At 51.7% G+C, this 25,884-nt stretch overlaps 1 protein-coding gene across 12 annotated transcripts in view; it reads left to right on the plus strand.

The window, feature by feature from the left end:
- The window catches only part of ATP2B4 (ATPase plasma membrane Ca2+ transporting 4), a 98,327-nt gene that overhangs the window by 18,309 nt on the left and 54,134 nt on the right, over window positions 1–25,884 (plus strand). For 2 of the 12 annotated variants that reach the window (XM_003999386.6, XM_045049013.1), the window contains exon 1: window positions 19,059–19,377. The exons of the other annotated variants lie outside the window; for them this stretch is intronic. The gene's annotated coding sequence lies outside the window, so the exon portion shown is untranslated. Of the gene's footprint in view, window positions 1–19,058; window positions 19,378–25,884 lie in introns of those variants that run through there. 12 annotated transcript variants of the gene reach the window in all.

Here is a 25,884-nt window from a genome sequence, read left to right on the forward strand (position 1 = left end):
AAGAATATTGGCATGTGTTCAGTGCAGGCTCCAGGGCTGAGGTATGAAGTCTTGGGTTCATCCATGTGCCCGTACCACCTCACTGTGTGACTCTGGGGAAGGCTCCCACCACTGTGCCCCCAGTCTGTCCCCTGGCATACAAGGAGATATCTATCCATGCACCTTTCTCCCTCCTAGGCCATCTTAGGAAGATAGATGAGAAAAATGGAGGGAGATGCTTTGGGTTTCCATGATGAATGTAGAGGGATCTTCATTCTTACATTGGTTCCTCCAGAATCTTCTGCAGCAACACAGGAAGAGAACAGGGTGCTACCATGACACATGTCACTTAACTGCTAAACTTGAGCCTTTTCATTCTACTTAATGTGTCAGATAATACAGTCCTGAATACCTCATAGGGTTATTACAAGAATCGCATGGGATAGTGGATGTGGAAGTGCTTTGTACACCATAGAGTGCCTACAAGTATGTGGGTTACAATTTATGAAGATTCTTGAATGAGGAAGCCCCTCCTCATTCGCCTGACTCCTCTGAGGTCGGGAAGGCTGTTTCTCCAGCTCATATAAAATTTGAGCCCTCTTTCTTGGGTGCAGTGGATTCTCGCTATGCTGTAGATGGAGGGTGGGTCCCAGCAAGTATGAGTCTCTCAACGTAGGTGAAAAATCTGGGGCTCTCAAGGGATTTAAAAGAGTCCCTTAGCTGAGGGGCCACCTGGGTGGCTCAGTCGGTTGAGTATCAGACTATTGGTTTCGGTTCAGGTCATGATCTCACAGCTTGTGAATTCGAGCTCCTAGTCAGTCTCTGTGCTGGCAGTGTGGGGCCTCTTGGGATTCTCTCTCTCTCTCTCTCTCTCTCTCTCTCCCCCTCCCTCCCTCAAAATAAACTTAAAAGAAATTTTTTTAAAGAGCCTCTTAGCTGAATTTCACTCTTGACCATGCCACCAGCCAACAGTGTGACCTTGAACAAGCCCCTTAACCTCTGAGCAGCAGTTTCCTCATTTGTTGTTGGTTTCTAATCACAAAGGACCATTATGATAATCTAAGGGGAGAGTATGGAATCTATATACAAGTGTTTGAGAAGTTGAAAGCGCTATCCACGTGTGAAAGTACACTGTTAGAGCTCAGAGGTGTTCCTGAGGATGCGGAGATAAGCCAGTATTCCATTAAGACTAGAAGTCCTAGAATCCTGCTCTTACGTCAGTACTGGAAGGAGCCATAACTCGAGCCCCTCAATTATACTGACCAGAAGAAGTGAAGCCAAGGAAAGCCTGTGGTTCCCACAAGTACCCTGACCAGGTCAGGCTCTACTCTAGGGCCCAAGCTCCCCACATGGTCAGTGGGGCACCCTCCAGTTTGCCTCCCTCTCATCCTACCACCGAGGAGTGAGGACTGAGACTATTCACTCTGTATATACTGTAATATCCTGTGTTAGAGCATCTGGGATTTACCTCTGCCTTCCCTTCAAGCGGGATGTGAACAGTGCCTTTCATGCTAACGTCCCAGAATCACCCCAGTTTTTGTCCCTGCCCTCGGACATCATGCACGTCTTGACAGACAACATTTAGGACGCCTGCCTGCAGGGCAAAGTGTGGAGCTGGGTCCTGTTCCTGGCGGGCCCGTGGCAGCTCAGGAACAGGGCTCTCCCGGAGAAACCGTGCCCAGTCGTCGCCTGAGCCACTGAAACCACAGGGCGTTGCTCTTGGGGTGTTAGGGAGGCCAAGGGAAGGGAAGGGCGGGGTGAGAACTGGCCGGCTCCCCCGCCGCGTCCTGAGGCTGGAAGGTGGAGATTCCTCCCCGGGGTGTGGCGCGAGGGAGGACGTGGGTCCCCGAGGGAGGGAGTGGGGCTGCCCGGCCTGCGGTGAGTCACTGCCCCCCCCTGTGAGCAATCGCTAGCTGGCCGGGGCGGAGCCGCCCGCCTTCTTGGGGGGCTTTGGTGCAGAGCCAGACTTGGAAAGGGTGGAGGCGTCAGTTACCCCAGCTGCTCCCGGGGCCGGGGCCGGGCCGGGCTGGGAGCCGCGCCGGAGCGGAGCTGGCCGACACGTCGGAACCCGCAGGCCCAGGGCGAGGGCGAGCGCGGGGCCCGGTGGCCGGGCTAGCGGAAGGGGAGGCCGCCGCGCGCACACCGGCTGCAGGGCCGCCACCCTGGGCACGCAGGTGCCGGGCTCCTCCTGCCCGCCTACCCGGCCCGAGGTCACCGCGTGGGGGGGCAGACCGGGACGCGATGCCGGGAGGAGGCTCGGCGGCTCGTCCCCCTTCCGAGTCCTGGGCCCAGAGCCCCCTGTCCCGCTGGGGTTGGCTCCAGCTTTAGGACCCAGGAAGTCTCAGCGGGAAGGGGTTTGCGCTCTTCCCTAGCTGTTTCACTTTGCATCCAAGAGGAGACGGGGCACATGGACCTGAGCCCCCAGGTGCTAATTCCCTGAGTCTCCCTCCCTTATGAAATGATGTCTCTCCGGGCGCCTGGGTGGCTCAGTGGGTTGAGCGACCGACTTGGGCTCAGGTCATGATCTCACAGCTCGTGAGTTGGAGCCCCGTGTTGGGGTCTGTGCTGACAGCTCAGAGCCTGGAGCCTGCTTCAGATTCTGTATCTCCCTCTCTCTCTGCCCCTAACCCACTCGCATTCTGTCTTTGTCTCTTTCAAAAATAAATAAACATTAAGAACAATTTTTTTTTTTTTTTAAATGATGCCTCTCTTACACCTCTAGCCACCACCAAAGCAGGACACCAGGTCACTGCTGCCTTCTCCCTTCCACTTTCCTTCCGTGCGGCTTCTCACTTCTGGCTCTCTGGTCCCTACAGGAATATCAGCCCCTGTGCCCTGTTTCCCTTTTCTCCCACCCCCACCTGCACCCACAACCCGAGAATCAGAATTTCTAAGTTGACTGATACTGGCCTGTTAGGATAATATGGTCAAATGCAGTATATTGACTGTGTTGTTCAATGACCATTTTAGACCATGAAATTGACAATAGAAGTTCTCCTCTAAAACAGGCTGTTTGTAGATCCATGACTATCTTTGATCTTGCAGATTAAAAAATGTCGCTGGCAGAAAGAGTGGAAACCTATTTTTCTTTTCCCCTCATCTCCAGCTTTCTTTATTTCTCAGATGCACAAAATTGAATGAATCAAAACCCATAGTTCATGATCCATTTTCCTCACTGGTTAATGCATATCTCTCTTCACTACTTATTTATATAGGTTATTTACTAATAACCTAACAAAGACACCTGAAACCACCACCCAAGCCAAAAATAAGATCACTACCATAATTTGCATCCACCTGTGTGCCCTTTCGATCCCATGCCCTCGCCTCCTCACCCAGTCCAACCACTATCCTGAATTTTGTGCTCATCATACTCTTGATAAATTTATGTGCGCCTACGCAAATATATTACTTAGTTTTGCTTTATATTCTTTGTTAAAAATATATACTATGTAGGGTCTGTTGGGGCTTGTTTATTTTCACTCAATATTAGGATACTAAGACTTATCCCTGTTGGGTGTGGCTGTAGTTTATTCATTTTCACTGCTACATAATATTCTATTGGTGAAGTTCTCACCCTGTCCCACCATTATGAATGGTACTGCCGCAAACATTCCTATTCATGTCCCCTGGTGTGTATGTGCAAGTCTCTCCTGGGTATAGATCTCAGAAGGGAATTGCTAGGTCTTGGTATATGAATATTCAACCTTACAAGATAATGACAGGCTGTTTCCCAATATATTTGTAGTAGTTTTGCCCCTACCAGTGAGGTGTAAGAGATACTGTTGTTCCATGTCTTCTTAAGTACTGGGTATCCTCAGATTTTTAAATTTTGGCAACTGAGTGTAAATATAGTATCTCTTAATGGTCTTGATTTGCATTTCCCCGATCACCAGTGAAGCCCAGCAATGGAAATGGATCAGACCTACAAAAATTGCAGATATAGGAGTTATTATGTAAAATCATACTGGGGTGCCTGGGTGGCGCAGTCGGTTAAGCGTCCGACTTCAGCCAGGTCATGATCTCGCGGTCCGTGAGTTCGAGCCCCGCGTCGGGCTCTGGGCTGATGGCTCAGAGCCTGGAGCCTGTTTCCGATTCTGTGTCTCCCTCTCTCTCTGCCCCTCCCCCGTTCATGCTCTGTCTCTCTCTGTCCCAAAAATAAATAAAAACGTTGAAAAAAAAATTATTAAAATCATACTGGGGTGCCTGGGTGGCTCAGTCAGTTAAGCGTCCGACTTCAGCTCAGGTCACCATCTCGCGGTCCGCGAGTTCGAGTCCTGCGTCGGGCTCTGGGCTGATGGCTCAGAGCCTGGAGCCTGCTTCCGATTCTGTGTCTCCCTCTCTCTCTGCCCCTCCCCTGTTCATGCTGTGTCTCTCTCTGTCTCAAAAATAAATAAACGTTAAAAAAAATTATATATGTATGTATACATATATACATATATACATTTTAATATGTTATAAGAAATAAGAGGGTATTGAAAGAATGATGGACAAGAAACTCAATTCAGCAGATACCCAAATGGGACTCCCAGAAATGAAAAAATACAGTAAAGGAAATTTAGATTTCAATGAATAGTTTAAAAAAGACTATATCACAGCTGAAGATAATATTAGTGAACCGGAAGGGATTTCTTTTTTTTTTTTTTTTTTACTGTTTATTTACTTTTGAAGGAGAGAGAGATAGAGCGTGGGGGGGTGGGGAGGGACAGAGAGAGAGGGAGGCACAGAATCTGAAGCAGGCTCCAGGCTCCGAGCTGTCAGCACAGAACCCGACGTTCGGCTCGAACTCACAGTCTGCCAGATCATGACCCGAGCCGAAGTCGGACGCTCCACCGACTGAGCCACCCAGGCACCCCAGAAGATATTTCTGAAGAAATTACATAGATGATGAAAAAGACGATGGAAGATGTGGAAAAGGTGTAGAGGCAGGAAAATAGAGCAGGGGTTGGCAAATTTTTTCTTCAAAGGGCCAGAGAGTAAATTATTCTTTACAGAAACGGGCAGCAGGCCAGATGTGGCTCATGTGTTATGGTCCACCCATCCCCGGAGCAGACTAAAAAAGATCCCAGTATACATTTTTTTTTTTTTGGGGGGGACAGAGAGAGACAGAGCATGAACGGGGGAGGGGCAGAGAGAGAGGGAGACACAGAATCGGAAACAGGCTCCAGGCTCTGAGCCATCAGCCCAGAGCCCGACGCGGGGCTCGAACTCACGGACCGCGAGATCGTGACCTGGCTGAAGTCGGACGCTTAACCGACTGCGCCACCCAGGCGCCCCTCCCAGTATACATTTAATTAATGTTTCAGGAGGAGATAATAGAGAAAATAGGAATGTGACAATATTTGAAGAAGCAATGGTCAATAATTGACACAATACCATCGTTATATGTATGATACCTAATGAATCCCAAGAGCGATAAATAAAATTGACCCTTAGATACATCAAAATGAAACTACGGAACACCAAGGCTAAACTCCTTTAGAGTAAACCCAGAAGGTAAATTCCTTTTCAGGGCCTGACATTTAGACCAACAACTGATTTCTCAACCTCAACATAACAGCCAGAAGACAGTGGAGTAATATCTCCAAAGCACTAAGAAAAGAAGTGCTAACACAGAATTTTAGCATCAGTGATGATCTTCCAAGAATGTCTTGCAAAAGCCTTTGCAGACACACAAAAACGCGTTTCTACCAATAGGCCCTTCACTAAAGTGACTTCTGAAGAAAATACTTCAGAAAGAAGAAAAATTACCTAAAAGGCAGTCTAAAATTCAGGAAGGATACTGAAACACTAGGCATAATGTAACTTCAAAGTAAAATTTCTAGGCTTACACTGAAACACTAAGAATAATATAAATTCAAACCAGGGAAGATAATGGGAAGAAAGAAAAGGAAACGTAAATGAAGACAATGGAAAATGTGGCCGTTACAATTTTTTTTGTTGTTTGAGTTGTAATCTAGACAGAAAAAAGAATGACTATCGCCATTTATTGAGTGGCTACCCGGGAATCATTTTGATTCGTTGACATTCCTAATTTCACGTAATATGGGTAAGAGTGCCAGGCAAAAAGAAGGCGTAAAAATTGCAGTTTCTGTTATCACTGTATCTTTGTGCTCAGAACAAGGTCTGGAACTCAGTAGGCACTCATTTACTGAAGAATGAATGAAATGGGAGTGAGTATTGATTCTATTTAAAGATGAGTCAACTGGGGCGCCTGGGTGGCGCAGTCGGTTAAGCGTCCGACTTCAGCCAGGTCACGATCTCGTGGTCCGTGAGTTCGAGCCCCGCGTCGGGCTCTGGGCTGATGGCTCAGAGCCTGGAGCCTGTCTCCGATTCTGTGTCTCCCTCTTTCTCTGCCCCTCCCCCGTTCATGCTCTGTCTCTCTCTGTCCCAAAAATAAATAAATGTTGAAAAAAAAAATTAAAAAAAAAAAAAAAAAAAGATGAGTCAACTGAGGTTCTGAGAAACAGCATGGTAAAAGGAAAAGCATCAACATGAGTATGAAATTCGCCTTTCTTACTTAGGAAATTTCTGGTATTGAACATATTAATGGCCCTCAGTCGTCCTCTCTGTAAAAATAAGTCATGGAGTCCTTGACGCAAAATAATGCCCATTAAATGCTAGGTGCTCACTTAAATGGTAGATTTGGAATGTGACCACAGCTACTTTCCCCTCTACCATATAGTAGATTTTTTTTTCTCTCTTCTCTAACGCAAAAGTATCACGTAATAGCTGAGAATATGAGCTTTGGAATCAGGCAGGCCTGTGTTCATGGCCCAGCTTGAGCGCTAGTTAACTGTAGGACTCTGGGCCTCAGTTTCTTCAACTGTTGAGAGGGGATAATAGGAGCTATCACAAAAGGAGTTGTAAGACAGAGAATGCGTGCCAACCATTGTGCTGGAGATGACAAATTAGAGCCCAATTTAATGTAAGAGGGAGTAAGAGCTAATGAGTTGGCTCCAAGGGACGAGTAGGAAGAGAATGGCCTCTAACACCGGGCAAAAGATTGGTCCAAATGACCTTAAGTCCCTTCCAACCATAAGGTGTTAATTTCTCCCTTATGCAGAAGCCAGGGAAATACCGTACCATTTCCACAGTCACCTTCTGACCGGTGAGCAGGCCCTAGTGGCCCCACACCCAACAGGTGAAACGGGCTGATAGATAGCGTGACATAATAACCACAATAATTATATTTGAGGGCTCACTATGAGGCAGCACTGTGCGTCTTTATGTGGATTATTCACTTATCTCAAAATCTGGCCACCCGTTACACCAGGTTACTATTATTATCCCCCGTGTATCACTGCCACAACCGAAGAACAGAGACACGAACTAACTTTCTCAAGGTCAAACAGGTAGTGACGGTGGATCTGGGATTTGGGTCGGCCTGCTCACAGAGCCTGGGCTCTTGATCGCTGCACTGTACTCTAAGAGACAACAAGCCCTCATGTCCGGAAAGCACCCTCAAGGCAATATTGTGGAAGAAGTGTAGCCTTTGCCAAACTCTGATTCTAGCTCTGCTTTATTATGTGGCCCTAGAGAAGGTACTTAGCCAGCTTTCTTCTCTGTAAAATGGAGGCCGTATTACCCACCTCCCAAGTTTGTCGGGAGGATCAAATGAGATAATATAGGAGGTCCTCGAAAAGACCGGAGATCCTATATTTCCACTGCGAGTCAGGAAGGCCTTCGCTGTACCAGCTCTAAGCCGATGCCTGTGTGCTCTGAGCCAGTGATGGGGTGACCTTGGGAGAGTGAGTAGGTGAAAGCTGACATTTTCCCTTCTGCTTGGAAAAAGAACTGGTCCATGGCCCTGAACACCCTTCCACCACCACCCGTACCCACCCCCCCACACACACATACACACAGAGCCTCGTCTATTTCCCCTCCCCTTGGCCTTGCCCCTCCGCCTTGCCAGGCCACCTGTTCAGTGATGTGATGTTGTTCCAGGCCCTCCGTGGGCTGCCAGCCCTGGACGTGTCAGAGGCCGCTGTCTGGACTAACTGACCGCTGTGCCACTAGGCCCCCACCTCCGTTACCAAGGTGGGGCTGAGCTCCTGATGGCAGCAGCAACTGGGCTCCACGGTCCTGAGCCTCCCTCCGCTCTTGCCTTCTGCCTGTCTCACCTGTCTGCACCAGCACTGTGCCATTGGCTTTCCTGTCTTCCTTAAAAAACAAACAAACAGGGGTGCCTGGGTGGCTCAGTCGGTTAAGCGTCCGACTTCAGCTCAGGTCATGACCTCAAGGTTCGTGGGTTCGAGCCCCGCGTCGGGCTCTGGGCTGACAGCTCAGAGCCTGGAGCCTGTTTCGGATTCTGTGTCTCCGACTCTCTCTGCCCCTCCCTCACTTGCACTCTGTCTCTCTCTGTCTCAAAAATAAATAAAAAACATTAAAAAAACAAAAAAAATACCCCAAAACAAACAAAAACTGCGGTAAAATAGAACACAAATTTAACCTTGTAACCAATTTGGAGTGTACCATTCAGTGGCGTTAAGTACGCGCACACTGTTGTGCAGCTGTCACCACCATCCATCTCCAGACTTTGTCATCATCCCAGACAGAAACTCTGTATCCGGTAAACAATAGCACCCCACCTTCTTCCCCCGGCCCCTGGCCCCCTCTGCTCTACTTCCTGCCTCTGAATTTGGGCCTAGAGTAGACACTCCATCTAAGCAGAATCATACAGTATTTGTCCTTTCGGGTCTGGCTTCTGTCACTGAGCGTAATATCCTCAGGGTCCAGGAATGTTGTGGCAGGTATCAGAATTTCGTTCCTCTTTAAGGCTGAATAATGGTCCCTTGTATGGATAGACCACATTTTGTTCATCCATCCATCCATCTGTTGGCGGATGCTCTCTTTAATCAAACTCCCTTGGGTCTATCATAATTTGCAGTAATATGGAGAGAACAGTCTCTTTCCTGGCAGCAGGAAGCTGAGGGGGGTCAGTGTCCCAGGCGGTGGGGGAGGGTGCAGCCCAGGGTGCTGTTTTTTTTTTTTTTTAACTTTTTTTTTTTTTTTAATTTATTTTTGAGACAGGGAGAGACAGAGCATGAACAGAGGAGGGTCAGAGAGAGGGAGACACAGAATCTGAAACAGGCTCCAGGCTCTCAGCTGTCAGCACAGAGCCCGACGCAGGCTCGAACTCACGGACCGTGAGATCATGACTTGAGCCGAAGTCGGACACTTCACCGACGGAGCCACCCAGGCGCCCCTGGGGGCTTCTTGATACAGGCATGTCTGTCTTTATTTAGCCTTCTCTGGGAGTTTCCCTCGGGAAGGGCCCCCTTCCTTCCTTTCCCTGAATCTTCCTCGCCCTTTTCTGTTCTCCTTTCTCTGTTTCTCTCCCTCCTACACCCCTTCAGTGCACCAGCAGCTGCGCTGTCTCTGTCTGGACCACAATCTGTACCCTCAAGGTGTCCACAGGCTGAGAGGGTGACACATACTGACATCACACCTACCCTCAGCGTGTCTCACAGGTACCTCTGGGAGGAAGTGGGAGAGCCTATATTAATCCTCTGAGGTCATCAGGACAGGAATCCCCCAGCTCCAGAGTCCTGGGTGGGGCCTAACAATGATCGGGCTGTTTTATATGGGCTCCTCTCTTGGTCCCTTTTCCTGTCTCGCCACCTGCCTTATAGGACCTGGTAGCATGTGGTGCGCTAATGTTGGCATTGAGGGTGGGCAGGGGGGTGGGCCTCAGCTTCTTGCTGGCTCTTCCTGCGGTTGCCTGGCCTTCACTGAGTCATGTACCTTTCAGACCATGTTTTATAAGATTGGTAGAAGGAGTATTATCATCAGTCCTGTCTACCTTAAAAGCCCGTCCCTAAGATCACACATCAGAGTGCTTTGAAATGGTGAGGCATTGCCCGGATGTGAGTTCTTACCACAATCTTCTTTGATTCTCATGAACTTTACTGCCTTTCTGCTCAGTCTTGCTGATACCACTTACAAGGAACCTCGGGCAGGCCGTTCCCCGGATACAGCTTGCAAACGTTGGAGATTCTAGAGAAGTCCGTGAATGGGGAGCACCCCTGTCTTCCTGGTACATAGAGCCAGGGCCCAGGGCTAGGAAGCATGGGAACAAGGTGGCCGGAGGCACTGGGGGCCTCTGACAGAGAAGCAGCCTCGTCACTTTGTTTTCATTGTTGAGTAGCTTCTTTTTTTTTTTATGTTTATTATTTTTGAGAGAGAGAGACAGAGCATAAGCGGGGAAGGGGCAGAGAGAGAGAGGGAGACACAGAATCCCAAGCAGGTTCCAGGATCTGAGCTGTCAGCACAGAGCCCGATGCAAGGCTCGAACTCACGAGCTGTGAGCTCATGACCTGAGCCGAAGTCGGACGCTCAACAGACTGAGCCACCCAGGCGCCCCTGTTCGATAGTAAGGCAATTTCATCTTCATCCAAGAGCGGTGGGCCTTTGTACTGTAAAGAAGTGATGATCCTCTCAACTTCTGTCTGAGGTAGGCTATTCTCATTATCTCTACTCTTCAGATGAGGATACGAAGGCCCAGGAAGAATGGATTTGGAGGAAGGGTGTGCTGAGGCAGAGGCAAGCCTAGGGCTGCTTGGGAAGAGCTGTCACGGGAGAGCCTGTGGGCTGAGAGGGGCAGGAGCCTGGCCGACTCAGGGCTCGAACTCACGAACCGTGAGATCACAACTTGAGCCGAAGTCGGACACTTAACCGACGGAGCCACCCAGGCGCCCCAGGCAGAGCTCCAGGAGGGACGGGCCCGTGAGGCTGGCTGCCGTGGTGCCCTGAGCCCTTCTGGTCAAACTGGATTCCCTTCTGGGTTTCTTAGATATTTCTTAGGGCCTAGTGACCCGGGGCCATGTGCCAGGCTGACAGCTAAGTGCCCATAAGCCACCTTTATGAAGATGTTCGACACATGCCCCCTTCGGATGAATACGGCCCGTGGGCGCATGACCTACCCAGCAAAACTTAGGGTGTTTCATGTCCCAACCACCTTTTCACTTCATACCCATGTTCAGGGGCAGCTCTGGAAAGCCTCGAGAAAGCTCCCCTCCCCTCGTGGTGTGGGCCGAGCCCAGCAGGGAAAGGCCAGGCTGTGAGGGAGCTCTCCCTGGAGGCAGCTGGCAAGCCGGCCTGCAGGGCGGATCCTGGCCGTGTGGGATACACACAGGCGAACAGGTAAAGGAGGTATTTCCACCCTTCACTGGGCACCGAATACGGATTTCTTTGTATCGTGTGCCTCTCCCTGTACCCTGCTTTTCCGCCGAGACTGCATAGCCTTTTTGTCCCAGGGCCCGGCCCCGTGTTTGACTCAGACGTGCTTCACTATAAAATGAAGGGGTTTGTATTATATTGTCCCTCAAGTTCCCTTCACGACTGTGATTCTGGAATTCTGTGAGATGTCTGATGCAGTTGTTAGGAAAAGTGGAGGGTCTCCTCCCCGAAAAGGCCGGGAAATTGACTGGCTAGTGCGGTTGCCAGGGATGATGAAATTGGGATGGGGTCCGGCCCGCCTCCCAGCTTGTGATCAGTCAGGACCTGGCCCCGCGCGGCTCTGAGAAGGTAGCAGGGCGTACGTGGGACTCACCCACAGAGGTGCAGTCATCGCCGCTTCTGGGTGTCGCAGAGTCCTGCGCGGCTCTGCCTCCTTTCCGTCTCTCCAGTGTGAGCCAGGCTGGCACCAGCTCTGGAGGAGGCATCCAAGGGGGTTCTCACACGATGCAGAGAGCTGCCCATGAGTCTGAAAGGGAATTCCTTGGCCAGGTGGCCCTGTTCAGCAGACAGCTCCTGCTAGGAGGACGTGGCAGGATTTGGGCACTTGGCAGTCCTCTGCCCCATCTGGCTCCTTTGGAAAGAGTCCTGACCCCGGGGGCCTGGGAAGGCGGTGCGCTAATGTTGGCATTGAGGGTGGGCAGGGGGGTGGGCCTCAGTCCTGGGGAGCAGCCCCTCTACATATCACTGCGGGGGCCTAGTCCTCTCCCTGCCCTCCTTGCAAAGCAAAACTCAGAGTCTTTGGAAGTCTTCGCCCTTCCCAAAGCAGCTCAACTTCTGCTGTGTTCTCCCTGCCTCCTACAGTTGGGTTGGCTGGGCATTTTATCTTCCTATTTCCTTCCTAGGTTTGGCTCACCGCCTGAGCAGTGTCTTATCATCCTATTAGTGGGGCCTTCCACCCTAGTCTCCCCGGGAAGAATGGGGACCGTCAAGACTGTCCCTTGTCGGGGCGCCTGGGTGGCTCAGTCAGTTGAGCGTCTGACTGCGGCTCAGGTCATGATCTCACTGTTCGTGGGTTCGAGCCCCGCATCGGGCTCCGTGCCGACAGCTCAGAGCCTGGAGCCTGTTTCGGATTCCGTGTCTCCCTCTCTCTCTGCCCCACCCTCCCTCGCTCGCGCCGTCTCTCTCTGTCTCAAAAATAAATAAACATTAAAAAAAATTCAGAAAAAAAAAAAAAGACTGTCCACTGTCTTTCCCCTAGAACCTTTCTGTAACCGTCTCTGCGTGTTTTACTGTATGCCCCTCCTGCCTTGGCCCTTGAAACTATTCCCATGGAGAGAAAAAGGCCATTCGCCCTCCTACCCCTCTGTAGAGCCAACCCTCTGTTTGTTCTCATGGAAACCATGGCAACCTGGCCAAGAGGCCACTTCTTCAGTCTTGGAAGTTCATGTCCCAAGGCCTTGCACTCACACCTGTGAGCCCTCTGGCTCTCTTTTTTCCAAAGGGGGGCAAGAGCCTCCCATTTTTCAGATCTGCTCAGAGGAGAAAGTTTCAAACCAACCAAGCCCTAGGTGATCGTTGCACCAGCAGGTTAGGGTCCGGAGTGCGAAAAAAGGCAACATTAGCTGGGAACCCTGAAGAGTGTTCTGGGGTGTGGTCGACACTTCTTTTCCTTCTGCTCTTTTCTTCTCCCCCCCCCCCACCCCCCACACGTACTCAGTCACTCAGAAGACGAACGTCGGAGGCGGTTATCTGTGAGCTGCCACCAACTGCTGTTTTTTTCTTTTTCTTCTCCTCAACATGTTTGGCCTTCTCGCTCTGGTGCTACCTTTTAAAGCCCAAATCGGGAATCCAGGGAGCCACAGTGATGAACTGCAGGAGCCCGGTAGGAGAATTCCACAGCCTTAGACGGCAAAGTTTCCAGGCCTCACTGCCCTGGGACTTCCCCCACGGAGGAGTTCTCTTTCTGGCCCTGCCTGTTGGAGGAGGTGGGGGGAGGGAGGGCCTGGCGGTATGTCCTCAGCTTCTCTTTCGACTTGGCTGCCTGCAGAGGGAGGGTTCAGTGGCTGAGACCCTGAAGGGAGAGCATGGACCCCTCCCTCCAACCCTCCGACCGAAAAGGATTGTTCTCCGGTGATGGAGAGCTTACAGATTTGGAACAGCTGGCCAGGGTGTGTGAGCCTTGGGGGGGGGGGGGGGCAAGGGGACTTTTGCAGAAGCAAGTGTTGGGCAAATAGTGTGAGACTGCCTGCAGAGGTCTGGCTCTGCTGGGCCTGGGTCCCTCTGTGAATCCTCGAATCCTCGCACAGTGGCGGGGCAGAAGGCAGCCATGTGGCCAAGAAGCTGGACTCCAGCCTCTACTCCCTACCCACGTTCTCTAGGCTCAGAGTGGAGGCGAGGTGGGATAGTGGAGTATCTTGCAGCTTGTGGTTGGGTCGGACTAGCTTATTGTGTTCAGTTCTGGACTTTTCCGTTTCTGTGGACACTTTGAAAGGAGCCAGAGTCAGACTGTAGTCCTGGGTGCCTTTCAGCCTGTCCAGGCTCCCAGCCCCTTCCTCCATCGGGCCGCTCCCTTATTCGTGCCACATTGGGAACTTGGCTGAGCGTACTAAATCCCGACTCTAGCTTTTAGTCCATGGAATAATCTCCTATCCTTTCTCTTCCCCCATCTCGTTAGAGCTCCTCACTTCTGGGGCCTTGGTGTTAGCCATTTGCCTATACCTCAGGCACGGTTAGATGCTACATATTTGGCTTGGCCCAGGCAAGCTCCAGAAGGCTGTGGGAGGGGGCAGGTAGACTCACAGAGTTCATCCTGTGTGCCCTCGGTCCATCATCTGTGACCCCAGTGACATGGATTGGTGCTGTGTTGGTGCTCACCGTGACAGCCCCGGAAGTGCCCAACCTGCTTCTCAGCACATCTGTACCTGCCCCGACTTGAGCCAGTGGGCGCTGGACAGGGCTGATGGGTTCCAGAAACTACTACATAAAGAGAATGGAACTCCATCCAATCAGGCTGTTGCTAAAGTTGTGAAAAAGAGAAGGAGAGGGATTTTGAGATTGAGACAGATAGATGAGGGGGGGCGGTGCTAGTGGGGGGTGATAGAGAAGGAGAGAGAGAAGGAAGGAGGGAGACAGGGAGACAGGGAGAGATGGGGAAAGTGATATACACAGATAGAAAAAAAAATAAAGTGAGAACCTTGGAAATGAGGTATAGGGAAGAAAATGAGATGGAGAGAGTTTGGAACGAGGTATTTTTCCTATGATTTCTGGCAGCACAGTGCCTCAGATAGAATCCAGAAAGAAGCCTTTTTTGTCACTTCCTCCAGGCCTCCCCCCTACCACCGTCACCATAGTCTCCCAGACTTTTCCTTGGAGGTACTGCAGTGGTGTTTAAAATGCTGTGTGTGGGAGTTTGGAATCGGATGGGTGTTGGGAGAACTGAAACTCTTTGTGTTTACCTTTGCCTCCTCCCTAGAGAGTGGGGGACCCCTGCAATGATGGCTGGTCTCCCTCTACCTGCACCAGAAGAGCCCTGGGATGGTGTTCTGGAGAACCAGTGAGATGTGCCAATCCGTTCGGTCTACCAGGGCCCCAGGAGGGAGGAGGGGGAGAGGAGCCAAATGGTGAAGGAGTGGTTCTTGGGACTTAGAGGTGCCTGGTTCTCTCTGGAGATTGGGTCCCCTTCTGGGAATTCCGTGCTTCTCCTTCCCTTGGAAATGGAAGCACACTGGAACAGAGAAGGGTGATTCATTCATCAAGTCCACGTGTCAGGTCAGGCACTAGGGCAGGGGTTGGGATAGAGAGATGAGACAACCTTTCTGCTCACTTGGAGGAAGAATACGCCGTACCCTCCACTCTCCCGCCGCTTCCAGCTACAGTGACCAGCTGAGGCTGAATCACCTCTCCGCCTGCCCTTTGTCTCTTTCGACAACGGGCCCCGTGTCCATCACCACGGATCTGAGCTCTCTTGAACAGATGTTCTTTCTAGTCCGTGACTTTTGGGAAGCTTCCTCTACCTTGGGGGTGTCTGCCTCTCTTTGTCTTTCTGTGTATTCCTAAGTAATGGCCACTCTGCTTGAATTAATACCCTGAGACTTAGGAACAGAGACGCTAACGTCTGGGACACCAGCCTTCCCCCCCAGCCTACTGTCAACCGTCCAGGATAGTGCCCCGTACTGGACCCTTTCCTCACCTCCTCCCTCCTCCCTTTGTACCCGACAGGAACAATGGGATGCTGATGACACTTGCTTTGACAGGCTTAGCAACCATGACTACTCTGCTCTTTTGACCCCAAGGTATTGCCAGGACTGATTTCCGTCCCAGGTTCTGATTTTCCCAGCCAGACTTTGTCGGCTAACCCGGGCTGTCAGTTAGGCCTTTGACCTCTCCTGGGGCAGCCGAGGATGCTTCCCTGGTGGAAAAGCTGCAGCTGCCCCCTTCTGCCCTCTCTCCTCCTCGTGGGGTTGTTTTCCTCAATACCCTTTCAGAGCTATGGTGGCAGCTGGAAGCATTCAGTTATAATCTGAGATGGAAGAAATGGGAACAGTTCGTGGGATTTGCTCTTAGCACTGCCCCAACTTCACTTCTATCTGATTCACACGCCCATCGGCGGGAAGGTTTTTTTTTTTTCCCTCCTCCTAAGGATATACCAAATCCGAAAGGAGCTGGAATAAGGTGGAAAAAGAGGGCTGGTAAAATTCTGCAGCATCGTTTGTATTCCAGCCAGCTGTTTCTGGAAGGTGACTCTCTTACTTAGATGCTATTTAGTAATTGTCAACCTATTGCTTGTTTATCAAAATTGGTACACATTGTGTGTGTGTGTGTGTGTGTGTGTGTGTGTGTGAGAGAGAGAGAGAGAGAGAGAGAGAGAGAGAGAGAGGGGAGATTACCACATGGGCTAGTTCCTTCTACTCTCTTGCCCTTCTTGAGATGCCTATGACCCACGGCCCATTTCGTTTTTCTTTTTTGTTACTTTATTTGGGGTTGGACGAGTGGAGAAGGCAGGGGGCAATAGTGCCCCATCTAGGGGCTCATCTCTGGTCACTCCCTACCTCTTCTGCCAAAAACCTTTCTTCCCCGTGTGCCTGGCGCCTTGAAGACATGGGTGTCCAAGGAGGAATCAATCTGACTCCTAATCATCCTTCAGCATCTGAGCCTTCATTGCCAACTCCTTGGTTGCCAGCTCGGGGTCCTCGCCACGTTGACTACAACTCTAAATCTTGTGCAGGATAGCCCTTCACCCCAGAGCTCCCCTGAGGGGTGAGAATTGGATGAAAGTTCTCTGTGTAAGTGGGGAAACACGGGTCCCCTTCAGAGGTACCTCTAGAGGCCATTCCCTGCAGACCTGCAGCCGGGGGGACGCCGGGGGGCTGGGCTCTCTTCCCGTGACTCCTGGCGGAATCTCCCGTGTCCTCGCCCTGATGACATTGGCGGCCAATGGGGGCCGATGGCGGGGGGGGGGGGGGGGGCCGAGGGGGATGTGAGGAACGTTGCTGGCTGGAGCCTTTGAAAGGAAGCTAGAAGATGAAGTGGCTTTGCCTCCGCTTAATAATGTAAGTGGTACAGAGGTGGGGGACACCGAGTTTGGCCTTTCTCCTTGCGGGGCTGGGGTGCCTGCACACCTGTATGAGTACGAAGCCACACATTCCCTTCTTGAAAGGAAGGGGCTGTATCCCCCACCTCAGGTTTCCCCTTCCTGGCTCAAGTCCCAAGCAAGCTCTGTTTTACAGCTGCACACTCTTTTTGTTCCTGAGAAAGTTACAGTGGCTCTTTTTGGTTTTTTTGGTTTTTTTGGTTTTTTTTTTTTTTTTTAAGCCATACTAGGGGGTTGGGAAAGGAAAGCTTGAAAAGTAAAATAATAAAAAACAGACCACTCTGCCGTTACAGGCACATAAATAGCTTCACTGTAGCCAGGCTGCACCCTCGTTTCGCCATAGCAACCTAGAGCGGGTGTTTATAGCAGCCTGTCACCCCGACTGGAAAACAGCTGCTGCCCCCGCCCCCCCCCCCCCCCGCCAGCCGCACCCCAGAGCAGCGGGCAGGTGCCCCCGAGGGGGTGCGGGGGGTGGCGGGGGAAGGCAGCCTGGGGTCCGGATGGGCCAGTGGCGGGAACACTGGGGGAGCCCAACGCGAGGGGTGGGTGTCCTTGGTTCCCAGGCTTCCCGTCACCTGCGGGCGGCCCCCTCCGTCTCTCACCTGGGGTCAGTCATAGGAAACAGGAGCGCAGAGGGCGCTTAGCTCCAGCTGGACCCAGGAGAGGCCTGGGTGTCCTCTGAAGCTGACGAGGTGGCTTGTTTCAACTTACGAATAAACCTTGGCTCCTGTGGCAAGTTCCGGGGAGTCCTCTCGAGTCCGTTTTCTCAAGGACTGACAGGAGAGGGGCTTCCCTGGGGAAGATCACGGGTGTCTGGGAAAGGGGGTGCCCTGAGATGCATGGAAGCAGCGATCGGCACCCTGGGAGAGGGAAAGGCAGGAAGGAATGTGTGATGTGACTCTCCTGTGCCTCCCCTGTCAGCCTAGGTCAGAGAGCACCTTCCGGACCCGGCCCCTATTCGAGGCCCCCAAAGTGCATTAACCTGGGGTTGTGAAAGGGGTTCCTGACGTTCCTCGCAGAGATGCCTCGTAACCTGTGCGGTGTCCTCTGTGTGGGCCCCAGACCCGCAGCCGCGGCACCCTTGTTAGGGAGCGTGTTAGATATGCACATTCCCAGGCCTCCCCTCCCCCCTCCGGAATCAGAAACTCTGGCCACAGCAGCAGCAGGGCCCAGCCATAGGTTGTCATCAGCCCTCCGGGGCTCCTGATGCCCACTTGAGTTTGAGAACCACTGCTCCAGACCAGGCCGCGAGCGCAGAGGAGAGTGGCCAGTTCGCTTTCTACGGCCGGGGGCTGCCGTGGTGGCCGCTGTGTGTGCAGTTTGTGGACAAGGACGGACAAAGCCGGGCGAATGGGACGACATGTTATCAGGGAGTGCCCCGGCCCTCTTTCCTGATGCACGTCATCTTCTCAGCGTGGGGTCCTTGCCTGGGACTTCCAGGAAACAGCTGGGCTGGGAGAAGGGCTGGGGGGTGGAGGGCATTCTCTGTGCTCTGTCCAGGGGACGCTGTCATGGAGCGGAGGGAGGAGATGGGACGGTCTTCCAGGCACGATGTCCAGCCTACTCTGACTAGGGTCACACAGGAATGTTATGGGAGACAGAGCAGCTCTGTGACACTCCCTTCTGGTGGCTGAGCTGTGGCCTTCTCAGGCCGAGGCCAGGGCCTTCCCCCCTCCCCTCTGGGGGCCCCCGCCAGAACCTGAGGCCTAGGAGCTAGCTACGAGGTCCTGCTCCAGCAGCCAAGGGAGACTGACCCTCCTCTCCCTCTCCACCAGCCTGGCATGACTCTGCTGAAATTCGCTTCTAAAAATAACCCAAGATCCAATCCAGCTGCTAAAAAGCCCCTTTGTTCCCTTGGAACCAAAATGTGGAAAAACCACGGAAAGCAACCCCAAGAAAGGCAATGTGTGTTGTCCGAGAGAATATACATACTGGACGTTTGCGTGTGACCGGCCAAGGTCTGCGTCCTGTCCCAGTTCTGAAGAGCTGCTCCCTGCTTAGGAGTGAGAAGCAGACACCCTCGCTGCCCCATATCCTGAGCATTTCCCATGAGCAAGTGGGAGGGCCTGGGGGAGGCTGCCAGCTCCCCTTCCATTAAACAACAGGCCTTCTTCCACGCGGCACCGTCACTCCCGCCTGCAATTGGCTCTCGTCGTCCTTAGTCGACTGAAGGGAATGGTCAGTGTTGTTTCGTCCTCCACATTGTTCTGAGCTCTGGCTTGCTGCGAACACTCCCCCACAGCCCTGGGGTCACAGGAGGCCACGGAGGTGACCTGGGCCAGTATGACTCAGATTATGTGGAAGCGGGTACATTCCCCATGGCTCAGAGCCTGAGGGACTGCCCTTTTTCATCCTGATCTATTGATGCTATTTTAGGAGAATACCGGAGGGGTGACATTTCCCTCTCAGGCACAGTCTGCTTTAGTGTCCCGACCCAGGCCATGAAGCCTCCTGTCTCCATCTTGATGGTTCCTGGAGTCTCTGACGTGAGCTGACTCTCAACAAGCCAGATGATTAGGAACAGGCTACCAACCGTGGGTCAATTCTTGGTATCGCTGTGTAGAGAAGTTTGTGCTGTCGATGGGCCCTACCTTTTCCTGCGCCCTGAAGGCATCAGGCCCGAACTGGTAAGTTTGGTCACCGTTGCCTTAGTGTATCTTAGACAGTAGAGCCCCTCGAGGACTGCACGGTCTCAGGATCACCATGTGTTTTGGATTTATTTGTTGGGGTGTCAGGTGCAGAGTATGGAGCTGACCATACCATTGGTTCATGGCTCATTTTATCACTGGTCCACGAGGGGCCCTTTGTGTGTTCACCGTTACCCCATATCCCACCTCTATCCCTGTCCTCACCCATTTCAATGGACTAATATGTATCTTTTGTTTAAATATGTCCCTTAAAGGGGCGCCTGGGTGGCTCAGTCAGTTAAGCATCTGACTTTGGCTCAGGTCATGATCTCACGTGAGATATAAGCCCTAAATCAGGTGAGCTCGAGCCCCGCTTCGGGCTCTGCATTGACAGTGCGGAAGCTGCAGGGGATTCTCTCCCTCTCCCTCTCTCTGCCCCTCACTCACTCGTGCTCTCTCCCTCTCTCTCTCTCAAAAAGAGACTTAATAAAAAAAGACTTTGCAAACTCTTCATCAAAAAATAAATAAATATGTCCCTTAAAATATAGAGCATTGCTTTAGATGATGTGTTTTCAATTTGTGTAAACACTATTAAAGCATTTTCCCCACCCCCCCCAACACTGTCTCTAAGATCACAAGTGTCCTTGCGTGTATATCTGATCTGTGCCTCACTGTTGGATTATATCCCCTGTTGTCTAGCACACATATTTTGCCTGTCCATCATTGGGACAGGGAATCCCAGGTTGCCTACCACTTCCTGTCACCACAGTAATGTCCCTGTGAACATCTTCACTCATGTCGCCTCCTGAACCTATATGATTATTTCTTTGGGAGATGCGCCCAGTAGTACATGACTAGGCCCAGGGTATACATAGACTTAGTTGGTTTGTTTGTTTTTTTAATGAAGTCCCAAGTTTCATTTATTTATTTTTTAAGGTTATTTACTTATTTTGAGGGAGCACGCATGCGTGCACATGCAAGAGAGAGAGAGAGAGAGAGAGAGAGAGAGAGAGCGAGCAGGGGAGGGGCAGAAAGAGAGGAAGAGAGAGAGAGTCCCAAGCAGGCTCTGCACTGTCAGCGTGTAGCCCCACACGGAGCCCAAACTCACAACCATGAGATCCTGACCTGAGCTGAAATCAAGGGTCAGATACTTAACCAACTGAGCCACCCAGGCACGCTGCATAGACTTAGCTTTGACTTAGAAGTACCAGGCGACCGTGGAAAAGAAGGAAGAATTCTGGATTCCTGAGGCTTAGGGGTCAAAGGTGACGTATTTTCTCCAGAAAGATCCTTTGATGCTAGCACTGCGTTTCTGCTACTGAATTGAAGACTCCTCAGTGTGGCCAACTTGGGGAGGAAAAGAGCGGGCACGAGAGCCTCATGTGTCCCTGCTTCCTCACCGGGAAGTGATGCTGTCTCTTCAGGAAGGGCGTAGCCTCTAGAACCCTGGTCCTAGGAGCTGGCTGAGAATTAGCATCAGGTTCCAGGACCTCGACCAGGACCACGGGTCACAGTGTGCCATCCTGTGGTCAGTGCGGAGGCCTGGTTTTGGTGCCCCAGCCCTCACTTGGCTTCCTGGCATGGGCACGGCTGTTGGGTGACGGTGACAGGTGGTAACCCCCACCACCTGAACTTTAGCCAACGTACTTTCTTCCCACATGCCTCCAAAGGGCCTCAGTAGACGGAAGGAGGGTGTGCGCCCAGGTCTGCTTCTGCAAGCCAGGAGGCACTGGAGAAGCAATAGGGCAGGGCAGGCATGGCAGGGGGCGGGGAGGAAGAGCCTGGCACCATGATAGGCATGGCTGCCAGACCCAAGAGACAAGAACTGGCAAGAGTGAGCTAGGATCTGGGTCATGGAAATAAGGGACCTGTAATGAGGAGGGAGCAGAGAGACCTCTGTGTGAGGTTTAGACCTTCAGAGAGAAGGGCCAGCCAAGGATGTTTCACACCAGCCAGGCAGCCTGCCATGTTCAAGCGCTTGCCAGCTTCCTTGACAGGGCATGGCCCTCTTAGAAGCATGGGAAATGCCTGAGAGAAGAAGTCAAACCTCAGAAACTGTGGGTGATGGCACTGCCGGAGACAGCAGAGAAGAGAATGTCGAGCAGGACCTCTCGGTCTCAAGTCACTACTGAGGAGGTGTTCCCCTGACCTTTAGGAGCCTTCAGGGCTCATGGGCAAGGGACAGAAAGGTTCACGTGGACCTTCTCATCAGGCTTTAGGAAGTAAAGCCACGGTTGTTTTTTTGGTTTTTTTTGGTTTTTCCATTTTGTAACAGCAATGTCCTTGTACTTGAGACAAGGTGGCTTGGATTCAACTAGAGCACAAACCCTAGCTCTCTGAATCTTGATCTCCCTGCTATAAAATGGTGGTGCCCTCCCCGTGGGACTGTTGGTGAGGATTCAGTGAGACAATATACGTAGCGATGACCAGCCGGTACGTATCGGCCGCCACCTAGGCACTAAATATCGTACGTGTGTGATGTCTCTCTCATTTCCCCACGGAGTGCCTCCTAAGGTACCTGGCAAACCTTCTTTCCCTCCCTTCCAACCCCTCTCCCTCACTCCATCCCTCCCCTTGCAGATAGGGAGAAAAATAGAGCCTCACTTGGGAGAGGGAGCCTCCGGATCAGAGAGAAGGGCACAGGTCTGGGGAGAAGAGGCGACTGGAGCAGGTTTCGTATCTCAGTTTGGTGCTTCCTGAGGAGGACCGGCCTGCCCCTCCACCCCCCTCGAAGCCTTCCCTCTTTCACGCCTTATGTCCTGCGTGGCAGTGACGCTGACACTCCAACCACAGCATCTCTGAGTGCTCCCGACTCGCTCCCGAGCTGAGGCTCTCAGCCTGGTGAAGAGGTCAACCCAGGGTAGAGCAGGGAACCAGAGGCGGCTCTACGAGGCAGCCCTCGCTTGCAGCCTGGAGGCCAGAGCTGAGCGTAGCCCTTATTATTCTAGGCAGGTCCGGCTGCAGTGCTGAGCCAGCCTGGTTCCCTGGGCCCTGGCCCCTCCTGTTCCCTTTCTCCTGTTTCCATTCATACTTTATTTCCCATGCATCGTGCCAGATTCCATAGGAGCCTCTGGCAGGGAAGAGTCAGGGTGTGGGCTCACTTTCAGGTCCTCAAAAGACCCTACTCTATCCCTACACGGGAGCTGCCCTTTCTCCTCGTAGCCTGGGGATGTATCGCTTCTTTAGCGCCCGGGAAGGTTCCCGAGAGTAAGGGATTCCGTGGACAAAATTGGAGGAAACAGAATGTCTGACTGTTGTTTATGGTTTGGTGGCTTAGGGCATGAGGTCCTTGTCTCTGGCAGCTGCCTGTTTCAGAACTTCCTAGCAAGTCTCGCCGCAGACTGAGTTATCTGGAAGCGTGGGGTGGTTTGTTTGTTTGTTTCTCAGGTATGTACGGGAGCAGGAGAAGGTCTGTTTCAGCCCCTGTGATGTGATGTAGTGGTGATGCGATGTGGTTGATTCTGAAGGAGAAAGAGCTGGTGAAGAGTCAACATTTCCTCTAGGTGGAAACGGTTATTTTCTCCACTCCAGAGATGCCTGCATTTCTGATGTTTGTCAGAAAATAAGGAGGTCCAGGGGTGCCCGGGAGGCTCAGTCAGTTGAGCAATTGACTTGATTATGGCTCCGGTCAGGATCCCAGGGTCGTGGGATCAAGCCCCAAGTCTGGCTCCGCACTCAGCATGGAGCCTGCTTGAGATTGTCCCTCTCCTTCTCTCTCTGCTCCTCCCCTGTTCATGCATGCTCTCTCTCTCTCTCTGTAAAATAAAAGATGAAAAGGGGTGCCTGGGTGGCTCAGTCAGTTGAGCGATTGACTCTTGATTTCAGCTCAGGTCATGATCTCACGGGTCTTGAGCTCGAGCCCCATGTAAGGCTCTGCACTGCCAGTGCAGAGCCTGCTTCGGATTCTCTCTCTCTCTCTCTCTCTCTCTCTCTGCCCCTCCCCCGCTTGCTCTCCCTCTCTCTCTCTCTCAAAATAAATAAATAAACTTTTAAAAAGGGGCACCTGGGTGGCTCAGTCGGTTAAGCGTCTGACTTTGGCTCAGGTCATGATCTCGCGTTCCGTGAGTTCGAGCCCCACGTCGGGCTCTGTGCTGACAGCTCGGAGCCTGGAGCCTGCTTCAGATTCTGTGTCTCCCTCTCTCTCTTGCCCCTCCCCTGTTTGCGCTCTGTCTCTCTCTCTCCCAAAAATAAGTAAACATTAAAAATTTTTAAATAAGTAAATGAAATTAAATATAAAAAAGAAGAAGGAGGAGGAGGACGAGGAGGAGAAGGAGGAAGAAAATGAGGAGGTCCAGACTCGAGGGAGGGAGTAAGGTATAACAAAAGGAGCGCCAGATGGTCAAGGGTGCTGACTTGCCAAAGACTAAATCACTTTTTTTCTCGTCGGACCTCAGTGGCTTCATCTGTAAGGGGGGGGGGGGGGGGTCAAAGTCAAAGACAATGTTTTCACCGTCATTACAAATTGTACAATGGATGTTACAAGCCTTTGGGCCGAAGAACATTGAAATGATTCAATGATCATGTACAATAATAGGATGTCTTGCCCCTGTAGGTAGTGTTTGCTTTTCCGTCCTATCGTCCTTTAAGCTGGCAAAATGCTAGAAACTGGGAGTGAGCACATACCTTACCCAGACTGCCCCAGGGCTGCGTGACTAATCCTGACCTGACAAGAGGTGGTACCTCCCAGGCGTCTGAGCGTTGCGTCTGAGGCTGAGGCTGTGGCCGAGGGGGTGTGAGAGCACTTACAGATTATTCTTTGCCAGTTGCCTAATAAGGGTAGGGGCCAGGCAGACTCAGCAGCTGTGGAACGCTCACATTCTGAGAGCTCAGAGAGGCGTATGGGTGCCTGCTAGGCCTCCGAATTCCAGAAGAACGTCCTTAAAGATCCCACCTTAAGCTGGGGGCCCCAGCTGACAACGGCCCCCTTGACTGTGTCAACGGCTTAGTGCGTGACCTCCTCTGTAAGCGTCTCTAGAGCAACCGGAAGCAGACAGACCTCATTCTCTGCCACATGCCCCACGTGCTCTAATCTCAAGTGACCTTTTCTCACTGGTCGCCTCCGTGAGTGAAAAATTTCTCCCCTTTCATACCTCGAGGAGAGGTTCAAAGTAAGGAACTCTGACTCAGACCGTCCCTTCTTCTTTTCTAGAAATCGAAGGCTGCATAGCCTAGTGGTGTTGCCAGTGGTTATAACGTAGCTAATGGTTATTGCTAATGGAGCTGCCTTGGAATTTTCCATTCTTTCTGAGGGTTGGGCATTCCCTTTGGCAAGGAGAGATGGAGGGGGACGTGGAGCTTATTGTCCTTCTGCTTAAAGGGCTAGATACCAAAAGTTCATTAAGATCAAATTAAGCCTTCTCCCATCACTTGAGAGTGGACATACTGGGCACTGGTCATCTTTCATCTAAGATTTCCAAGCACTAGGGGCTCAGTCAGTTAAGTGTCCGACTTCGGCCCAGGTCATGATCTCGCGGTCCGTGAGTTCGAGCCCCGTGTTGGGCTCTGTGCCGACAGCTCAGAGCCTGGAGCCTGCTTCGTTTTCTGTGTCTCCCTCTCTCTCTCTCTCTCTCTGCCCCTCCCCTGCTCTCACTCTGTCTCTCTCTCTCTCTCTCTCAAAAATAAACATTAGAAAAAAAAAAAAAGATTTCCAGCACTATTTCTATCTCTTATTCTAGTCCTTTGTCACTTTCTTGAGATGGTGTGAAGAGGTAGGGCTGATTTTTTTCCCCCCAGGTGAAGGTGGGAGGAACTGAGCCCTGAGAAGACCAAGTGACATGCCCCAAGGGTGCCTGGGAAGATGGTAAATCTGGTTCTGGATCTGCTACCAGTTAATTCAACAACAACCACCACGACAACAAAATGAGCTGAGTGCCCCTGTGTGCGGGCGCCCGTATGGCACTGGGGATAAAGCCGTGAACGCGACAAGTGCAAAGCTTAGCCTTCATGGGACAGACACCATAGTGGGTCGAGATAGGAAAAGTAAAGTCTGATTTCCAGTTTAGCACTCTGTCAGCACTGTTGTCAACATCCTCTTGAAAGGTTAAGGAGCTCTACTGAAGGGTCAAGATGGGCTCCTTACTGCTCTAGCCCTTCCCACTGCTTCCAGGCTTCGACGAGAAGCTGAACTGGAGGGAAATTCCGCCGTACCGCCTATCATTGGGCCAGTCTGAATGGAGTTTGACACGCTGCCTCAGGTTCTCTCCAGACCTCTGTTCCCCAGGCTACTCTGATGACATCTAAAAAAGGAAAAAAGGAGGGGGCGCCTGGGGGGCTCAGTCGGTTAAGCGTCCAACTCTTGGTTTCGGCTCAGGTCATGATCTCACGGTTTCGGGAGTTCGAGCCCCGCATCGGGATCTGTGCTGACAGCATGGAGCCTGCTGGGGATTCTCTCTCTCCCTCTCTCTCTCTGCCTCTCCCTCCCCCTCTCTCTCTCTCTCTCCCTCTCTCTCAAATAAATAAATAAACTTTAAAAAAATTCTTTAAAAGAGAAAAAGCAAAAAGGCAGTG

Source organism: Felis catus, chromosome F1 (assembly GCF_018350175.1).
Source record: "Felis catus isolate Fca126 chromosome F1, F.catus_Fca126_mat1.0, whole genome shotgun sequence".
NCBI classification, from domain to species: Eukaryota; Metazoa; Chordata; class Mammalia; order Carnivora; family Felidae; genus Felis; species Felis catus.